The sequence below is a fragment of the Miniopterus natalensis genome, chromosome 14, assembly GCF_054644295.1.
Source record: "Miniopterus natalensis isolate mMinNat1 chromosome 14, mMinNat1.hap1, whole genome shotgun sequence".
Taxonomy (NCBI): Eukaryota; Metazoa; Chordata; class Mammalia; order Chiroptera; family Miniopteridae; genus Miniopterus; species Miniopterus natalensis.
In genome coordinates, this window is record NC_142094.1 from 39,492,760 (window position 1) to 39,499,648 (window position 6,889).

The 6,889-nt window shown below is 48.8% G+C and overlaps 1 protein-coding gene across 2 annotated transcripts in view; it reads right to left on the bottom strand.

The window, feature by feature from the left end:
* The window catches only part of ALDH18A1 (aldehyde dehydrogenase 18 family member A1), a 33,762-nt gene extending 31,802 nt beyond the window's left edge, over positions 1-1,960 (bottom strand). The window contains exon 1 of one of the 2 annotated variants that reach the window (XM_087824469.1): positions 1,869-1,960. The gene's annotated coding sequence lies outside the window, so the exon portion shown is untranslated. The remainder of the gene's footprint in view (positions 1-1,868) is intronic. The other variant, XM_087824468.1, reaches the window with a different exon arrangement.
* Between the last annotated feature and the right edge of the window lie 4,929 nt (positions 1,961-6,889).

Below are 6,889 nucleotides of genomic sequence, written 5' to 3' on the forward strand. Positions count from 1 at the left end.
TGGATTGGTGGACATACTCCAATCCTCTTAAATGTGCCCCAAAGACTAGCATTTAACCCCATGGTGAAGAGAAAAAAGAAGTGGCATGTACTGCTCTTCCATTTTTACTGCACAAAGGCACTGAAAGGAGAGAAGAGACTGGCAGGATACATCTGTTGTAAAAGCTATGGCATCTAATAGGCAATAGAAAGTGCTAAGTGCTGTCTTTGTGGACTTCTGTGTTTGTGACAGTCTGGAAGATCCCAAAAGAAAATTATTTACATTATACTGAAACATGATATGAGTCCACAGTCTGTTTGCTTCTTGTGTAAATTCCTTCAGTAATTGTTCCTAAACAATTATTTCCATATGAATTCTCCAAAATACTCACAGAAGAGCCAACAGGGTAAAATAATCAAGTAGCGACACTAAAATTCCAGTTCCCCCTTCCTCATGAAGCTTCCCCAGCAACTGCAGCATTCAAAGTTGGCTTCACCTGTTACTGTTGCTTTTCCCAACTAGATAACAAACTTCCTACTGACAGCATGGTAAAGAGGATGGGAACACAGGCTTTGAAGTTGGACAGATTTGGTTCAAGCTCTGTACTTGCTAGCTGTGCACCTTTTGGAGGGTTACTTAACCTTTCTAAGCCTCGGGTTCTTCATTTATGAATCAGGGACAATAATAGTAAGGACCTCACAGAATTATTGTAAGAATTAAATGAGACAATGCATGGAACGCCTGGGTACAACAGATGGTGAAAAGATGTCAGTTTTCCTTTTCTTGTCTTTTAGGCACTAATGGTACCTTATATCCATTTCTTTCTTTCTTTCAGGACCTGTCACAGGCACAAATAATTCCATAAGTTTCTCTGATGGATATAGTCACAATCAGACCTACTGACTCTTTACTCATATCTGAGTGAAAGCTCGTACTGTTTAAGGTCACTACGTTATTAGGATGAAGACTGACCTAGAAACCAAGCCATCTGGCCTCTGACTGAGCCCTTCCTTATTGCAAGGACTGGTTCATCCTGCCAGAGTTTATTATGCCCTCAAAGAGCAGAGAGCTGATTCCAGGGGGCAAAGGGTATGTGTCTGTGTGTCTAGACTCAACGTCATCAGCTGACAAGAGTTCCCATGTTTTGACTCAGGTCATTTCTCAAGTACCCCTTCATAGGTTCTAAACAGAAAGCCCTTATCTTACTGCCTCGGACGGAGAACGAACTTCAGTCCTAACAGACCTCACGCAGAAACACGGGCTCGGCGTGCGGTTCACTTAAAAACAAAGACCCGACGAAAAACTTCACCGCCTTAGAGAGCCAACAACAACGGCGGCGGCGGCGAGCGGGGCACGTGCGCGCTCCCCGAGGTGCCGGGACCGCGCACAGACCGCACGCCACGCCGCAGGAGGCGGTCGGCGCGGGCTCCGCGGCCGCGGGGGCTGGGCTGCGCGGGGGCCCGGGCTGCACGCAGGCCCCGAGGGTCGGCGGCGGCCAGCCACAAGCCGGGGCAAAGCATCGACACGAGGCGGGTGCGCTGGGCCGGGAAGGGGTCCACCCGGGCCAGCTCCTCTATTTCAATGGCCGGGGAGGCCGGTACCCTCAGTCCCCGCAGACCCCAGAGCCGCCGCGTCCGCCTCACGGACCACGCCGGGGCCGCGGGGCGCACCCTGGGCGGTCCGGCCCAAGTGCATCCCTCCGCGCGCGCCCGCGCCCGCGCCCACTGCCACTCGTGGGCCCGGGCCACACGGCTCCTGCTTGGGCGGCGCTCCAGCAGCCCCCACGGGGACGCGCGGCCCGGAGCGCACACCTTCCCCGCCGCGGCGGCAGCAACCCCCGCAGGGACGCAGGCGCCGCGGCCCCCCGCCGTCCGCCGCCTGCCGCGTACCTGCCTCGCCGCCGCCCCGGCCGCAGTGCACGCGGGGCCCACTCCGGCGCCGGCTTACTCCGCTTTCCTTCCGTCCACGTCCCGCAGGATGACGTTACGTCACCGGCGTAGGCGTCAAGCCAGGCCGCGGGGCCTGCGCCGTTGACGTGGGGCGCGGGGCTGGCCCGGCGCCGCGCGGCCGCCTCGGCATTGGCGCCTTCCGACAGCGGGTCCGCGCTCCACGTGGCGGGCCCCGCCCACCGGGGCCGGGGCGGCGCGGGAGGCGGGGCTCGAGTGCTCCCGGGACCGGCGGCGTCGCGCCTGGAGAAGGGGCGGGAGAGTGGCCGAGGGCCTCCCCCTGGGCTTCTGGGGAGGCGGGAAAGAGGTGCGGGGCCCCTCAGCAGCTGGCAGAACCCTTTAGGCGCGTCTCTCTCATCACTGATGTTTCTCTCTCTCTCCCTCTCCTTTCCTCTCTCTGAAATCAATAAAGGTACGTTTTAAATAAGTGGGGAGATTTTGGCACTGCGGCAAAACACGTTGCCCCCTAACCGTCTGCAGGTTTTCCGAAGGCCCGGGCCTGCCCTGGACCAGTAAGGGCATTTGTGAGGATGTTGCCCTTAAAGGAGTTGTGCTTACACCTGGGCGCGGGGGGCGCGCTTGAGGGGAGCTCGCGACTGAGCAGCCCTCCGCCCGTCCGCAGCCGTCCCTGAGGACGCCCGGTCCGCAGCTGTCCCTGAGGACGCCCCGTCCGCAGCTGTCCCTGAGGACGCCCCGGGCGCGCTCCCGCGTCCCCTCAGTCACTAAGCGTGGCTGCTTCCCGCGTGAAGCATCCCGTAGGCGCGGAGACAGACGTGCGCGCCCCGGGGTGAGTTCGCAGCCTCCTGGGAGGGACTGGATGATGAGACGGTGTGGTTAATTCCAGAGGAGGGCCGCCCAGGACGCAGGCAAGGCTTTGAAGCGGGTAGACGTTCGCCGTGTGCCGTGCGAGGTTCGCCCAGAGGTCAGCAGTTCACCTGCGAGCGGGACAGGCGGCCGCGGGGGGAGGGAACGGACGGGCCGTCGGAGGCCCGCGTCGCACCGGAGGGAAGAGGCCGCCCGTGCACCAGGCGGGAGAGGCGGGGCCCCCTTGCAGAAGGATCTCGGGCTCAGGCGAAAGGTTCTGAGTTGTCACCTGCAGAGACAGAGGACCATGACCTTTGAAGTCCTGGCATGCGTGCTGAGACTCGTATGTGAGAGATCAGAACCGCGGGAGGCTGGACGGCGCAGGCCCGAGCAAGAAATGCTGGCTGGAAAAAAGGCTCCCTCGGGGGTCATGGGGGGCGTAAAGGAGGGGGAGCTGGTAGCGCTTATACTGAAGGGGGGAGGGGGGAGGGGAGGAGGGGTCCCCGCAAAGGGTGCAGCTGCAGCCGCCTGAGTGAGGAAACGCCTGGGCGAGCGGTTCTTCTGCGGGAAGAACGACAACAGCAAACACGTGTTGAGCTTTGAGCGCTTTGGGTTTGAAGTAGGGCGGGAGATACAAAAGAAACAGAACTGCCCTCCAGTAGTTTCACCCAGTACCTCGGCTTTTCTTTTGAGATTCTCATCATGAACTTAGAACAAATTAGGCAACTGTGGGTATAGCTAACGCCATTAGGGACAGAGGCTTTCTCCACTGGGGAAGTCCTGTCCTTAACGTGTTTTGAACTCACATGTCACCTTATGGAGATTGCCTGTCTGCCTTCCTGCTGGAATTTAAGCTCCTGAGGGCATCGAAGTATATTCTTAGCACATAGTAGACACTCAATATATATTTGATAAATGAAAGAATTTAATTTCTTTGGGCTTAGTTTTCTAAAATAAGAAATGAGCTAATAACACTGTCCTTGTCTATTCTAAATATTTGGCTATAGGGTTATTAAGAGGATCATATATGAAAATCTTTTAACATTGTCCAAACATTTTCTATTTTACTTATTACTGTTAATTTATTTTCATTACAATTTTACTATTAATATTCTACTCCAATATACAGAGAGGAGTAGGCTATGTGATTGTGGATTGGGAAAAATCGAATACCAGGATTGTCAGCTAGGAAATGATTCAGCCATGATGTTTTCCTGCATGATTTTTTTTTTTAAAGTGGCTTTTTTTTTTTTTTTTTTTTTTTTGCAGGGATTTAACTTTTGTCTCAGGAAATGGTAATCGGGCTGGACAAGACTAGAAAGTCATGGAGGAAGTGAACTGTTTAGAACTGGGCTATAAGAATGCGGGACTGCCCCGCCAGGCGTGGCTCAGCGGTTGAGCCTCGACGTGGGATCCAGGCAATCGGGGTTCGATTCCTGGTCGGGGCACATGCCCGGTTGTGGGCTTGATCAATGACTCTCTCATCATTGATGTTTCTGCCTCTCTCTCCCCCCCCTCCTTTCCTCTCTCTGAAATCAATAAAGATATATTAAAAAAAAAAAAAGAATGCGGGACTGAGGACTGCTTTTTGACATGCCACAGAGCACTAGGTTTAAGTTATTTAAGTCCTGGGTTCTTTAATTGCTAATAACAGAATCTTATTCAACAAGGCAGTTTACTGACGGAGTAACTTAGTCTCCAAGAGCAGGAGGTACAATGGATCTCTTAAGAGGTGGGTACAAGGAATTGGAAGTTGGGGGAACTAAGACTGTCCTCCATGTCTTGGTCTCTTATTTACGGTTCTCTGCACATCTGCCTATTTTTTCTCCTTTTAACTAAGCCTCTTCATTAGTGAACATTTGGTGGAGAATGGCTTCCTCAGTCCTAAAATATTCTTAGTTAGTGCCTACTCCTGACTGACTTCTAGACTTGGCCCCAGTTCCAAATTCCTGGAGAGAATATCTTACTGGCTTAACTTGGTCCAGAAATCCATTTTTGGTCAAGTCAGTGGTGGCAGGGAGAGTAGGGGACACACAGGTTATGTGAACACCAAGCTGAGCACCAAATGATGGGACTTCTTAGAGAAAAGGAAGCAGGCTAGGTTGGTACACATATCACATGAGTTGGCAATGATAGGCCAAACGCTTAAATGAACCAGTTTCAGCCACAGTATGCAAAATCACTTTGTAGTTTCGCAAACCACGCTGTACATCAGAAGCTCCAGGAGAGCTTTGGAGAAATACAGATTCTTAGAACCCCCCCTTCCCACCAGTGAATTAGAATCTCCAGGGGCAGGGCCCAGGAGTCAGCATTTTTATAAAGCACCCCTGAAGATTATAATGGGGCTGGCATTTCATAACCCCTGCTTTATGTTGTTGATTTACTTACTGACCATAGCCATCTGACAGGTGCAAGGTGATTCTTACTGTTTTTTATAAATTTATCTTTATTGTTGAAAGTATTACAGATGTCGCCTTTGACACACACACACATACACACACACCCCAGCCTTCACCTCACTGTCTGTGTCCATGGGTTATGCATATATGCATATAAGTTCTCTGGTTAATCACCGCTCCCACCCCCTTCGGCATGGAACAGACTGATGAATCTCATTTTTGAATTTGAATTTGGTGATTGGTGATGTTAAACATCTTTTTATTTATTTATTTATTTATTTATTTATTTATTTATTTATTTAGAACATCTTTTTATATGTCTGTTGGCCATCTGTATGTCCCCTTTAGAGAAGTGTCTATTCATGACCTTTGCCCATTTTTAAATTGGATTGTGGGTTTTTCTTGGTGTTGAGTTGTATGATTTCTTTATAAATTTTGGATATTAACTCATAATATGTCCCATTGGTGAATATATTCTCCCATTCAAGGAGCTGTCTTTTCATTTTGTTGATGGTTTCCTTTGCTGTGCAAGAACTTTTTAGTTTGATGCAGTCCCACTTATTTTTTGTTTCCCTTGCCTGAGGAGACGTATCAGAAAAAATATTACTAAGAGAAATGTCCAAGACTTTACTGCCCATGTTTTCTTCTAGGAGTTTTATGGTTTTGAGTCTCACATTTAAGTCTTTAATCCATTGAGTTTACTCTTATATATGGCGTAAGAAAATGGTCGTTTCATTTTTTTTGCATGTATCTGTCCAATTTTCCCAACACCGTTTATTGAATAGACTGTCTTTACCCCCACTGTATGTTCTTGCCTTCTTTGTAAAATATTAATTCACCATATAGGCATGTTTATTTCGGGGCTCTCTATATCTGTTTCATTGATGTATATGTATGTCTGATTATGAGGGTGTGGAGAAAAGGGAACGCTTGTGCACTGTTGGTGGGGACGCAGATTGGTGCAGCCACCATGGAAAACAGTATGGAGGTTCCTCAAAAAATTAAAAATGGAACTACCTTATGACCCAGCAATTCAGCTTCTGGGTATATATCCAAAGAAACCCAAAACACTAATTCGAAAGAATATATGCACCCCTGTGTTCATTGCAGTGTTATTTACAATAGCCAAACTATGGAGGCAACTCAAGGGCCGCCCATCAATAGACAAGAATGTAAAGTGGTGGCACATATATACAATGGAATATTACTTGGCCATAAAAAATAAAACAATGAAATCTTTCCATTTGCAACACCATGGATAGAGCTAGAGGGTATTATGCTAAGTGAAATAAGTCAGAGAAAGATAAATGCCATATGATTTCACTCATACGTGAAATCTAAAGAGCAATATAAATGAACAAACAAAATAGAAACACCCATAGATACAGAGAACAGACTGATGGCTGCGAGAGGGGAGGGGGCTGGGGGGCTGGGTGAAAAAGGTGAAGAGATTGAAAAGCACAGATTGGTAGTTACAGAATAGTCATGGGGATGTAAAGTACAGCTTAGGAAATATAGTCAACATTTTAATAACTATGTATGGAGCCAGGTGTACTGGAAATATCAGGGGGAACACTTTGTAAAGTATATGATTGTCTAACCACTGTGCTGTGTACCTTAAACCAATACAAAATAATATTAAGTGTAAACTGTAATTGTAAAAAAACAGGCCAAAAATTAGCATTAAACAAGTATGTCAGTAGAAAAGGTGGGACATGAAATTCAATAAATCTAGAAGCTTTTTTTTTTTTTTTTTTTTTA